Consider the following 13,323-nt stretch of genomic DNA (forward strand, 5'->3'; position numbering starts at 1 on the left):
CTCAGAAAGAGCATGCAATTTTAAGCAACTTTCTAATTTACTCCTATTATCATTTCTCCAACATTGGTGTGTCCGGTCCACGGCGTCATCCTTACTTGTGGGAATATCTCTTCCCCAACAGGAAATGGCAAAGAGTCCCAGCAAAGCTGGCCATATAGTCCCTCCTAGGCTCCGCCCACCCCAGTCATTCTCTTTGCCGTTGCACAGGCAACATCTCCACGGAGATGGTTAAGAGTATGTGGTATTTAGTTGTAGTTTTTTTATTCTACTATCAAGAGTTTGTTATTTTAAAATAGTGCTGGTATGTACTATTTACTCTGAAACAGAAAAAGAGGAAGATTTCTGTTTGTGAGAGGAAGATGATTTTAGCAGACAGTAACTAAAATCGATTGCTGTTTCCACATAGGACTGTTGAGATGAAGTAACTTCAGTTGGGGGAAACAGCAGACTTTTCTGCTTAAGGTATGACTAGCCATATTTCTAACAAGACTGTGTAATGCTGGAAGGCTGTCATTTCCCCTCATGGGGACCGGTAAGCCATTTTCTTAGTCTCAAACAGAATAAAGGGCTTAATATGGGCTATAAAACTGGTAGACACTTTTATGGGCTAAATCGATTGCTTTATTTGGACATTTTATACATGTTTATGCTGATAATTCACACTTATAAACTTGGGGAACGTTTTTTAACGTCAGGCACTATGTTAGACACCTTTTCCAGTCAGGAAGGGCCTTCCCAGTTGTAGGCTGAGCCTCATTTTCGCGCCATTACTGCGCAGTTGTTTTTGAGAGCAAGACATGCAGATGCATGTGTGAGGACATGAAAGTGGTTGGGAAAGTTCCTAGAAGGCGTCATTTGGTATCGTATTCCCCTCTGGGCTTGGTAAAGTCACAGCAAAGGCTGTAGCTGGGACTGTATAGGGGTTAAATCTGTAACCGGTTCCGGTTTCGTTATTTTAAGGGTTAAAGCTCTGAAAATTGGTGTGCAATACTTTTAATGCTTTAAGACACTGTGGTGAAATTTTGGTAAATTTTGAACAATTCCTTCATATTTTTTCACATATTCAGTAATAAAGTGTGCTCTGTTTAAAATTTAAAGAGACAGTAACGGTTTTGTTTTAAAACGGTTTTTGTGCTTTATTGACAAGTTTAAGCCTGTTTAACATGTCTGTGCCTTCAGATAAGCTATGTTCTATATGTATGAAAGTCAATGTGTCTTCCCCTTCAAAATTGTGTGATAATTGTGCCATAGCGTCCAAACAATTTAAGGACAATACTGTCACAGATAATGAAGTTGCCCAAGATGATTCATCAGATGAAGGGAGTAGACATGGTTCTACATTATCTCCTTCTGTGTCTATACCAGTTTTGCCCACGCAGGAGGCCCCTAGTACTTCTAGCGCGCCAATGCTTATTACCATGCAACAATTGACGGCTGTAATGGATAACTCCATAGCTAATATTTTATCCAAAATGCCTGCATATCAGAGAAAGCGCGATTGCTCTGTTTTAAACACTGAAGAGCAGGAGGGCGCTGATGATAATGGTTCTGTCATACCCTCACACCAATCTGAAGGGGCCATTAGGGAGGTTTTGTCAGATGGGGAAATTTCAGATTCAGAAAAAAATTCTCAACAGGCTGAACCTGATGTTGTGACATTTAAATTTAAATTAGAACATCTCCACGCACTGCTTAAGGAGGTGTTATCTACTCTGGATGATTGTGACAACTTGGTCATTCCAGAAAAATTATGCAAGATGGACAAGTTCCTAGAGGTTCCGGTGCACCCCGACGCTTTTCCTATACCCAAGCGGGTGGCGGACATAGTGAATAAGGAGTGGGAGAAGCCCGGCATACCTTTTTGTTCCCCCTCCTATATTTAAGAAATTATTTCCTATGGTCGACCCCAGAAAGGACTTATGGCAGACAGTCCCTAAGGTCGAGGGGGCAGTTTCTACTCTAAACAAGCGCACTACTATTCCTATTGAGGATAGTTGTGCTTTCAAAGATCCTATGGATAAAAAATTGGAGGGTTTGCTTAAAAAGATTTTTGTACAGCAAGGTTACCTTCTACAACCCATTTCGTGCATTGTTCCTGTCACTACAGCAGCGTGGTTCTGGTTCGAGGAACTAGAAAAGTCGCTCAGTAGAGAGACTCCATATGAGGAGGTTATGGACAGAGTTCACGCACTTAAGTTGGCTAACTCTTTTATTTTAGATGCCGCTTTGCAATTAGCTAGATTAGCGGCGAAAAATTCAGAGTTTGCAATTGTGGCGCGCAGAGCGCTTTGGCTAAAGTCTTGGTCAGCGGATGTATCATCCAAGACAAAATTGCTTAACATCCCCTTCAAGGGTAAAACTCTCTTTGGACCAGAATTGAAAGAGATTATCTCAGACATCACTGGGGGAAAGGGCCACGCCCTCCCACAAGATAGGCCTTTCAAGGCCAAGAATAAGTCTAATTTTCGTTCCTTTCGTAATTTCAGGAACGGACCGGCCTCTAATTCTGCATCTTCTAAGCAAGAGGGTAATGCCTCACAGTCCAAGCCAGCCTGGAAACCGATGCAAGGCTGGAACAAGGGTAAGCAGACCAAGAAGCCTGCTACCGCTAACAAAACAGCATGAAGGAGTAGCCCCCGATCCGGGACCGGATCTAGTGGGGGGCAGACTCTCTCTCTTTGCTCAGGCTTGGGCAAGAGATGTTCAGGATCCCTGGGCGCTAGAAATAGTTTCTCAGGGTTATCTTCTGGAATTCAAGGAACTACCCCCAAGGGGAAGGTTCCACATGTCTCACTTATCCTCAAACCAAATAAAGAGACAGGCGTTCTTACATTGTGTAGAAGACCTGTTAAAGATGGGAGTGATACACCCAGTTCCAATGACGGAACAAGGAATGGGATTTTACTCAAATCTGTTCGTAGTTCCCAAAAAAGAGGGAACCTTCAGACAAATTCTGGATTTAAAGATCCTAAGCAAATTTCTCAGGGTACCATCGTTCAAAATGTAAACCATTCGAACGATTCTACCCACTATCCAGGAAGGTCAATTTATGACTACCGTGGATCTAAAGGATGCGTACCTACATATTCCTATCCACAAAGAACATCATCAGTTCCTAAGGTTCGCCTTTCTGGACAAACATTACCAGTTTGTGGCCCTCCCATTCGGATTAGCCACTGCTCCAAGGATTTTCACAAAGGTACTCGGGTCCCTTCTAGCGGTCCTAAGACCGAGGGGCATTGCAGTAGTACCATACTTGGACGACATTCTAATACAAGCGTCGTCCCTTTCAAAAGCAAAGGCTCATACAGACATCGTTCTGGCCTTTCTCAGATCTCATGGATGGAAGGTGAACATAGATAAAAGTTCTCTGTCTCCGTCAACAAGAGTTCCCTTCTTGGGAACAATAATAGATTCCTTAGAAATGAGGATTTTTCTGACAGATGTCAGAAAGTCAAAACTTCTAAGCACTTGTCAAGTTCTTCATTCTGTTCCACGTCCTTCCATAGCTCAGTGCATGGAAGTAGTAGGGTTGATGGTTGCAGCAATGGACATAGTTCCTTTTGCGCGAATTCATCTGAGACCATTACAACTGTGCATGCTGAAACAGTGGAATGGGGACTATACAGACTTGTCTCCAGTGATTCAAGTAGATCAGAAGACCAGAAATTCACTCCGTTGGTGGCTAACCCTGGACCAACTATCCCAGGGAATGAGCTTCCGCAGACCAGAGTGGGTCATTGTCACGACCGACGCCAGTCTAGTGGGCTGGGGCGCGGTCTGGGAATCCCTGAAAGCTCAGGGACTATGGTCTCGGGAAGAGTCTCTTCTCCCGATAAACATTCTGGAACTAAGAGCGATATTCAATGCTCTCAGGGCTTGGCCTCAGCTTGCAAAGGCCAGATTCATAAGATTCCAATCAGACAACATGACGACTGTTGCGTATATCAATCATCAGGGGGGAACAAGGAGTTCCCTGGCGATGAAAGAAGTGACCAAAATAATACAATGGGTGGAGGATCACTCCTGCCACCTATCTGCGATCCACATCCCAGGTGTGGAAAACTGGGAAGCGGATTACTTGAGTCGTCAGACATTCCATCCGGGGGAGTGGGAACTCCACCCGGAGATCTTTGCCCAGTTCACGCAATTATGGGGCATTCCAGATATGGATCTGATGGCGTCTCGTCAGAACTTCAAGGTTCCTTGCTACGGGTCCAGATCCAGGGATCCCAAGGCAACTCTAGTGGATGCACTAGTAGCACCTTGGACCTTCAACCTAGCTTATGTGTTTCCATCGTTTCCTCTCATTCCCAGGCTGGTAGCCAGGATCAAACACGAGAGGGCCTCGATGATCTTGATGGCCACGCAGGACTTGGTATGCAGACCTGGTGAATATGTCATTGGTTCCACCATGGAAGCTACCTTCGAGACAGGACCTTCTTGTTCAGGGTCCATTCGAACATCCAAATCTGGTCTCCCTCCAGCTGACGGCTTGGAGATTGAACGCTTGATTCTATCAAAGCGTGGGTTTTCAGATTCTGTGATAGATACTCTGGTTCAGGCCAGAAAACCGGTAACTAGAAAGATTTACCATAAAATATGGAAAAGATATATCTGCTGGTGTGAATCCAAGGGATTCCCATGGAATAAGATAAAAATTCCTAAGATTCTTTCCTTTCTGCAAGAAGGTTTGGATAAAGGATTATCTGCGAGTTCTCTAAAGGGACAGATTTCTGCTTTATCTGTCTTACTACACAAACGACTGGCAGCTGTGCCAGATGTTCAAGCATTTGTTCAGGCTCTGGTTAGGATCAAGCCTGTTTACAGACCTTTGACTCCTCCCTGGAGTTTAAATCTAGTTCTTTCAGTTCTTCATGGGGTTCCGTTTGAACCTCTACATTCCATAGATATTAAGTTGTTATCTTGGAAAGTTTTGTTTTTGGTTGCTATTTCTTCTGCTAGAAGAGTTTCAGAGTTATCTGCTCTGCAGTGTACTCCGCCCTATCTGGTGTTCCATGCAGATAAGGTGGTTTTGTGTACTAAGCCTGGTTTTCTTCCAAAGGTTGTTTCTAACAAAAATATTAACCAGGAGATAGTTGTACCTTCTTTGTGTCCGAATCCAGTTTCAAAGAAGGAACATTTGTTACACAATTTGGACGTAATCCGTGCTCTAAAATTCTATTTAGAAGCTACAAAAGATTTCAGACAAACATCTTCTCTGTTTGTCGTCTATTCTGGTAAAAGGAGAGGTCAAAAAGCGACTTCTACCTCTCTTTCCTTTTGGCTTAAAAGCATTATCCGATTGGCTTACGAGACTGCCGGATGGCAGCCTCCTGAAAGAATCACAGCTCACTCCACTAGGGCTGTGGCTTCCACATGGGCCTTCAAGAACGAGGCTTCTGTTGATCAGATATGTAAGGCAGCGACTTGGTCTTCACTGCACACTTTTGCCAAATTTTACAAATTTGATACTTTTGCTTCTTCGGAGGCTATTTTTGGGAGAAAGGTTTTGCAAGCCGTGGTGCCTTCCGTTTAGGTAACCTGATTTGCTCCCTCCCTTCATCCGTGTTCTAAAGCTTTGGTATTGGTTCCCACAAGTAAGGATGACGCCGTGGACCGGACACACCAATGTTGGAGAAAACAGAATTTATGCTTACCTGATAAATTACTTTCTCCAACGGTGTGTCCGGTCCACGGCCCGCCCTGGTTTTTTAATCAGGTCTGATGAATTATTTTCTCTAACTACAGTCACCACGGTACCATATGGTTTCTCCTATTTTTTCCTCCTGTCCGTTGGTCGAATGACTGGGGTGGGCGGAGCCTAGGAGGGACTATATGGCCAGCTTTGCCATTTCCTGTTGGAGAAGAGATATTCCCACAAGTAAGGATGACGCCGTGGACCGGACACACCGTTGGAGAAAGTAATTTATCAGGTAAGCATAAATTCTGTTTTTTTCTTTGTTCTCTTGCTATCTTTATTTGAAAAAGAAGGCATCTATGCTTTTTTTGGGTTCAGTACTCTGGACAGCAATTTTTTATTGGTGGATGAATTTATCCACCAATCAACAAGGACAACCCAGGTTGTTCACCAAAAATGGGCCGGCATCTAAACTTATATTCTTGCATTTTAAATAAAGATACCAAGAGAATGAAGAACATTTGATAATAGGAATAAATTAGAAAGTTGCTTAAAATTTCATGCTCAATCTGAATCATAAAAGAAACATTTTGGGTACAGTGTCCCTTTAAGTACCAGGGCATTTTTTACATTTCTTCTGTGTTTGTGTTTAGCTGTAATTTTCCTCTTACTCATTTACTGTACCCACACATATTATATACCATTTTTCTCGCCATTATATTTACTTTCTAAAGATACCATTATTTTCATCATATCTTATAATTTACTATAAAAAATATATAAAATATGATGAAAAAGTGGAAAAAAACAATTTTTTTCTAACTTTGACTAACAAAATCTGTTACACATCTACAACCACCAAAAAACACCCATGCTAAATAGTTTCTAAATTGTGTCCTGAGTTTATAAATACCCAATGTTTACATGTTCTTTGCTTTTTTTGCAAGTTATAGGGCAATAAATACAAGTAGCACTTTGCTAACTTAAAAAAAATAATTTGGAAATAGCAATAGTTACATTGTAACACTGATATCTGTCAGGAATCCCTGAATATCCCTTGACATGTATATATTTTTTTTTTTAGTGGACAACTCAAAGTATTGATCTAGGCCCATTTTGGAATATTTCATGCCACCATTTCACCACCAAATGCGATCAAATAAAAAAAAGTTAAATTTTTCTCAATTTTAGGTTTCTCACTGAAATTATTTACAAACAGTTAGTGCAATCATGGCATAAATGGTTGTAAATGCTTCTCTGGGATCCCCTTTGTTCAGAAATAGCAGACATATATGGCTTTGCTTTTGAGTAATTAGGCAGCTAAATGCCGCTGTGCACCACACGTGTATTATGCCAAGCAGTGAAGGGGTTAATTAGGTAGCTTGTAGGGTTAATTTTAGCTCCCACCTGACGCATCTTGAGTACTGGCAGAAAGTCTGCCAGTACTAAAATAAAAGGCTTTTTTTTTTTTTTTTAATATATATTTATTCTGCCTCTAAGCTCTTTAAGCCTTTTCTCTACCTTATTGTCCGCCATCTTGTTGTCAATATAATTTGTTTTTTAAAAAAAATAAAAAAATAAAATAAACTACTTTTTCTTTTTAATGACACGATGAGTCCACAGATCATCTTAATTACTATTGGGATATTCACCTCCTGGTCAGCAGGAGGCGACAAAGAGCACCACAGCAAAAGCTGTTAAATATCACCTCCCCTCACTCCCACCCCAATCATTCTCTTTGCCTATGTTAGTGCTAGGAAGTGGTAAAGTTAGGCTTTAGTTAAGATTCTTCAATCAAGAGTTTATTATTTTTAAAGTGGTACAAGATTGTGCTGCTCTGTCCTAGGGTGTAGCCATAGTCCACATCAGTCTCTTCAGTAGAGCAGTGGCGGCTTTAGAGCAATGGGAACTTGTGGGACATAATTCTCACTGCGCCTCCCATATATTGATGCTGCCCTAACCCTGAAAGCCTGAGGGATATTTACTCAGGAATTTCCTTTCTTTCACAGGTCCATGTGAGGGAGAAGACCTCTCATACCTGGTGAACTGCTTTGCTGTCAGGCAGATATATGAGGTAAGTGCTACTTTATTATTTCTGGGATATCAGAGATACTCAGAAAGAAGGGATCACTTCATTACACAGAAATATACAATATACAGGGCTCAGTTAAGAGGGCACTTTATTATTGGGGTCATTGTAAACTCTTATAGACTGGAGAGAACTTGGACAGCATTAGGATGCAGACACTGGGGCTGGGAGAATAGTATTTATTATGGCTCTGGTGGTTAAGTCTCCCAGCGGTTTAACTCAGAAAAATACAGACCAGGAGATTGTGTGTTACTGGTAAAGCCCACGATGGTCGGATCTTTGCTGAGTTGCGCGCCTCAGTTCATTGCGCCTCAGTGTGGAGATATAGTCAGCTCAGAAATTTTCAAGCTCTGCCTAGAAACGCATGATTCTTCATTAAGCATGCGTTTCTAGGACCAGAAAGCAACTGTATCGTTTTCCAGGAAGTGAGAAAAAGAGCTCCGGTTTTAGCGAGTCAGGTAGGCACCTCAGCAAAGCTGCTGAGGTGTAGAGGTGTCATATTGTTTTTTTCTGGTCTATTTAGTGCGTTTTACAATCTCCAGTAAAAAAGTTACATTTTAAAATTTAAAGGGCCAGTAACATTTTTACACTTACAATTTTTTATTACAAAATTAAGGTTTTTATTTGATAATTGTACTATTGTGAATCAGAATGGACCAAGGGGCATTGCAAAATGTCACTTGTTCCTTGTGTTTTGATGCCAATGTGGAACCACCAATCCCTTTCTGTTTTCTCATGTATTGAGAGGTCTTTAAATTACAGGGATAAACTTTTTTCTGAGCCAACTTTTTCTAAAGCGGATGTTGTCCAGGAGTCTAATGACGAGGTTCAATATATGCCGCAACTTTCTCCTCATGTGTCCCAAATTTTACCGCCCTCTCATGCAGTGCCCTGCGCTTCCTCTCTAGCTCCCGCGGGAGTCACTTTAAAAGACATCGCTTCTCTGTCTTCTGCAGTTTTAGATGCGTTGTCTGCTTTCCCAATGTTACAGGGTAAGCGTAAGAGGAAATCAGACATTCACCAAGCGAGGTTTCTGAGGCAGTTGTTGCTATTTCAGATATCCCCTCACAGAAGCCTGAGGAGGAGGATAATGTTGTAGCATCTGAAGGTGAAATTTCAGATTCTGACAGTGTAATTCCTCTTGCGGATACTGAAGTTGTATCTTTTAGGTTTAAGTTAGAGCACCTCCGTCTGTTACTTAAGGAGGTTTTAGCAACATTGGACGACAGCGAATCCACAGTCGTCGTTAATCCTAAGAAATCCAGTAAGCTGAACAAATATTTTGAGGTACTCTCCTCAATAGATGTTTTTCCGGTACCAGACCAAGCTTCTGAGATCATTGCTAAGGAGTGGGAGAGACCGGGTATACCTTTTTCCCCATCTACTATATTTAAAAAGATGTTTCCCATAGCCGACTCAATTAAAGAAGCTTGGCAAACAGACCCCAAGGTGGAAGGAGCCGTTTCCACCTTAGCTAAGAGGACTACTATACCCATAGAGGATAGTTGTGGTTTCAAAGATCCTATGGACAAAAAATTAGAAGTGTTACTCAAAAAGATGTATGTACACCAGAGCTTACAATGGCAGCCAGCTGTGTGCATTGTCACTAGTGTGGCGGCATATTGGTTTGATGCCTTGTCTGATGCTATCAGGACTGAAACGCCCCTGGATGAAATCCAGGATAGGATAAAAGCTCTTAAATTGGCTAATTCTTTTATTACAGAAGCTTCCCTTCAAGTTATCAAACTGGGAGCAAAGATTTCGAGTTTCTCTGTTCTAGCTCGCAGAGCCTTATGGTTAAAGCCTTGGTCTGCAGATGTATCCTCTAAGTCTAAGCTTTTCGCGATTCCTTACCAGGGGAAGACCTTGTTCTGACCTGGCTTGATGGAAATAATCTCTGATATCACGGGAGGTAAGGGTCATCATCTTCCTCAGGATAAGAGAAACAAAAAAAAAGGGACGACAGAGTAATTTTCATTCCTTTTCGAAATTTCAAGGGTAATGCTTCCTCTTCCACCTCCAAGCAGGATCAGTCTAAACCTTCATGGAGACCCAATCAGTCTTGGAGTAAGGGAAAGCAATCCAAGAAGCCTGCTATTGAATCTTGTAGGGGCAGACTTTTCCTTCTTCACTCAGGCTTGGGTTCGAGATGTTCAGGATCCCTGAGCAGTAGAAATAGTGTCTCAGGGATACAAACTAGAGTTCAAAAGTTTTCCTCCCAGAGGCAAGTTTCTGCTTTCAAGATTATCTGCAGACCAGGCAAAAAGAGAGGCGTTCTTACACTGTGTAGGAGACCTCTCCGACCTGGGAGTGATAGTTCCTGTTTTGATTCAGGAACAGGGTCTGGGATTTTATTCCAACCTGTTTGTGGTTCCCAAAAAAGAGGGAACCTTCAGGCCAATTTTAGATCTCAAGAGTCTAAACAAATTTCTCAGCGTACCGTCCTTCAAGATGGAGACTATTCCCTCCATTCTCCCCTTGGTCCAAGAGGGTCAATTTATGACAACTGTGGATTTAAAGGAAGCATACTTGCATGTTCCCATTCACAGCGATCATCACAAGTTTCTAAGGTTTGCCTTTCTAGACAAACACTTCCAATTCATGGCTCTTCCCTTCGGTCTTGCCACAGCTCCCAGAATTTTCTCAAAGGTTCTGGGTTTGCTGTTGGCGGTGCTTCTGTTACGGGGCATTGCAGTGGCACCCTATCTGGACGACATACTAGTCCAGGCGCCATCCTTTCAACAAGCAGGATCCCACACGGAAATTTTTTTATCCTTCCTGCAATCTCATGGATGGAAGGTAAATTTGGAAAAGAGTTCCTTAGTCCCAAATACAAGGGTAACTTTCTTGGGAACCATTATAGACAGAGGTCAGGAAATCAATGATTTTTGATACTTGTCTAGCTCTTCAGTCCACTTCTCGGTCATCAGTGGCTAAGTGCATGGAGGTAGTCGGGCTGATGGGAGCGGCAATGGACATCATCCCGTTTTCTCGGTTTCATCTGAGACCGCTGCAATTAAGCATGCTCAGACAATGGAACAGAAATTATGCGGATTTGTCTCCTCGGTTGCTTCTGGAGCAGGAGACAAGGGACTCTCTTCAATGGTGGTTGTCTCGGGATCATCTCTCCCAGGGAACCTGCTTCCGCAGACCATCTTGGGTGATTGTGACAACAGACACCAGCCTTCTAGGATGGGGAGCAGTCTGAGGCTCCCTAAAGGCTCAGGGAGTTTGGACTCAGTCAGAGTCTGTTCTACCTATAAACATTCTGGAATTGAGAGCGTTCTACAATGCTCTTCTGGCCTTGCCCCAGTTAGCCTAGGTCCAGTTTATCAGGTTCCAGTCAAACAACATAACTTCTGTGGGTTACATCAATCATCAGGAAGGAACCAGGAGTTCCTTAGAGATGACAGAGGTAACCAAAATAATTCAGTGGGTGGAGTCCCACAGTTGTCGTCTGTCGGCAATCCACATCCCAAGGGTGGACAACTGGGAGGCGGATTTCCTGAGCAGGCAGACCTTTCATCCGGGTTAGTGGGAACTCCATCCGGAAGTGTTTTCCAAATTGATTATAAAATGGGGTCAACTGGAACTGGATCTCATGGCATCTCTGCAGAATGCAAAACTTCCGAGATACGGGTCGAGGTCCATGGACCCTCAGGCTGTGCTGATAGATGCCCTGGCTGTACCTTGGATCTTCAGTCTAGCATACCTATTTCCTCCATTTGCTCTTCTTCCTCGGGTCATTGCTCGAATCAAGCAGGAGAGGGCGTCGGTGATCCTCATTGTACCAGCCTGGCCTCGCAGGATTTGTTATGCAGATCTGGTGGACATGTCATCTCTTCCACCATGGAGGCTTTTGTTGAGGAAGGACCTTCTACTTCAAGGGCCCTTCTGTCATCCAAATTTAGTTTCTCTGAAGCTGACTGCTTGGAGATTGAACACTTAATTTTATCCAAGCGGGGCTTTTCAGAATCGGTCATAGAGACCATGATTCAGGCTTGTAAACCTGTAACTAGAAGGATTTATTACAAGATATGGCGTAAATATCTCTATTGGTGTGAATCCAAGGGCTACTCTTGGAGTAGAATTTTGTCGTTTCTCCAAGAAGGTTTGGAGAAAGGATTATCGGCAAGTTCCCTAAAGGGTTAAATATCTGCCTTGTCCATTTTGCTACATAAACGTCTGGCGGGTGTACCAGACATGCAATCTTTTTGTCAGGCCTTGGTCAGAATTAGGCCTGTATTTAAACCAGTTACTCCTCCTTGGAGTCTTAATTTAGTTCTTAATGATCTTCAAAGGGCTCCGTTTGAGCCTATGCATTCCTTAGATATTAAGTTATCTTGGAAAGTTTTATTTCTTGTTGCTATTTCTTCTGCTCGCAGAGTGTCAGAGCTCTCGGCATTGCAGTATGAGTCTCCTTACCTGATTTTTCTTTCAGATAAAGTAGTCTTACGTACTAAATTTAGGTTTTCTTTCTAAAGTTGTTTCTGATTGGAACATTAATCAGGAGATTGTTGTTCCTTCCTTGTGTCCTAATCTTTCCTCTCAGAAGGAAAGGATTTTTGTCAGTCTTCTGCTTTGTTTGTGGTTTTCTCAGGAAAACATAAGGGGCAGAAAGCTACTGCTACTTCTTTCTTTTTGGCTGAAGAGTATAATACGTTTTGCATATGAGACCAATGGATAGCAACCTCCAGAGAGAGTTACTGCTCATTCCACGAGGGCTGCTGCTTCCTCATGGGAATTCAAGAATGAAGCTTCTGTGGAACAGATTTGCAAGGCTGCAACTTGATCCTCTCTACACTTTTTCAAAATTCTACAAATTTGACACTTTTGCCTCGGCTGAGGCTGCTTTTGGGAGAAAGGTTCTTCGAGCAGTGGTGCCTTCCGTTTAGGTTCCCTGTCTTGTCCCTCCCTTATCTGTGTACTCTAGCTTGGGTATTGATTCCCAATAGTAATTAAGATGATCCGTGGACTCATCGTGTCATTAAAAAGAAAAGAAAATGTATGCTTACCCGAAAAATGTATTTCTTTTTTGACACAATGAGTCCACGGCCCGCCCTGTTCTGAAGACAGGTTGATGGTTATTATAAACTTCAGACACCTCTGCACCTTGTTGCTTCCTTTCTCTCCTATACTTCGGTCGAATGACTGGAGTGGGAGTGAGGGGAGGTGATATTTAACAGCTTTTGCTGTGGTGCTCTTTGCTGCCTCCTGCTGACCAGGAGGTGAATATCCCAATAGTAATTAAGATGATCCGTGGACTCATCGTGTCAAAAAAGAAATACATTTATAAGGTAAGCATAAATTTTCTTTTTCCTGTAGTGTAGCTTCCCCCCTCAATACCCTATCCCCTCCCCGATCCCTTTCCAAACAATTTCCCCCCTCCCTTTCCCCTCTCCCTCCTTTCCTTGAGTATAATGGCCGAGCCCCACCTCCTTGCATGCTCATGGACACTTTCATCACAGGATCCGTAGCATGCATCTTTTGGCTGTTTAGATTTGATCACCAAGTATCTATGGTTGCAAATAAACTATACTGTTTTTTGTTGTTGTTTTTTTTAAGATAATATGCAAACATAATGCCTCGCCTC

The 13,323-nt window shown here is 42.6% G+C and overlaps 1 protein-coding gene across 1 annotated transcript in view; it reads left to right on the forward strand.

The window, feature by feature from the left end:
- Window positions 1-13,323, forward strand: part of SKIL (SKI like proto-oncogene) — a 113,524-nt gene that overhangs the window by 72,847 nt on the left and 27,354 nt on the right. The window lies entirely within an intron of this gene.

The sequence above is a fragment of the Bombina bombina genome, chromosome 4 (genome assembly GCF_027579735.1).
Source record: "Bombina bombina isolate aBomBom1 chromosome 4, aBomBom1.pri, whole genome shotgun sequence".
Taxonomy (NCBI): Eukaryota; Metazoa; Chordata; class Amphibia; order Anura; family Bombinatoridae; genus Bombina; species Bombina bombina.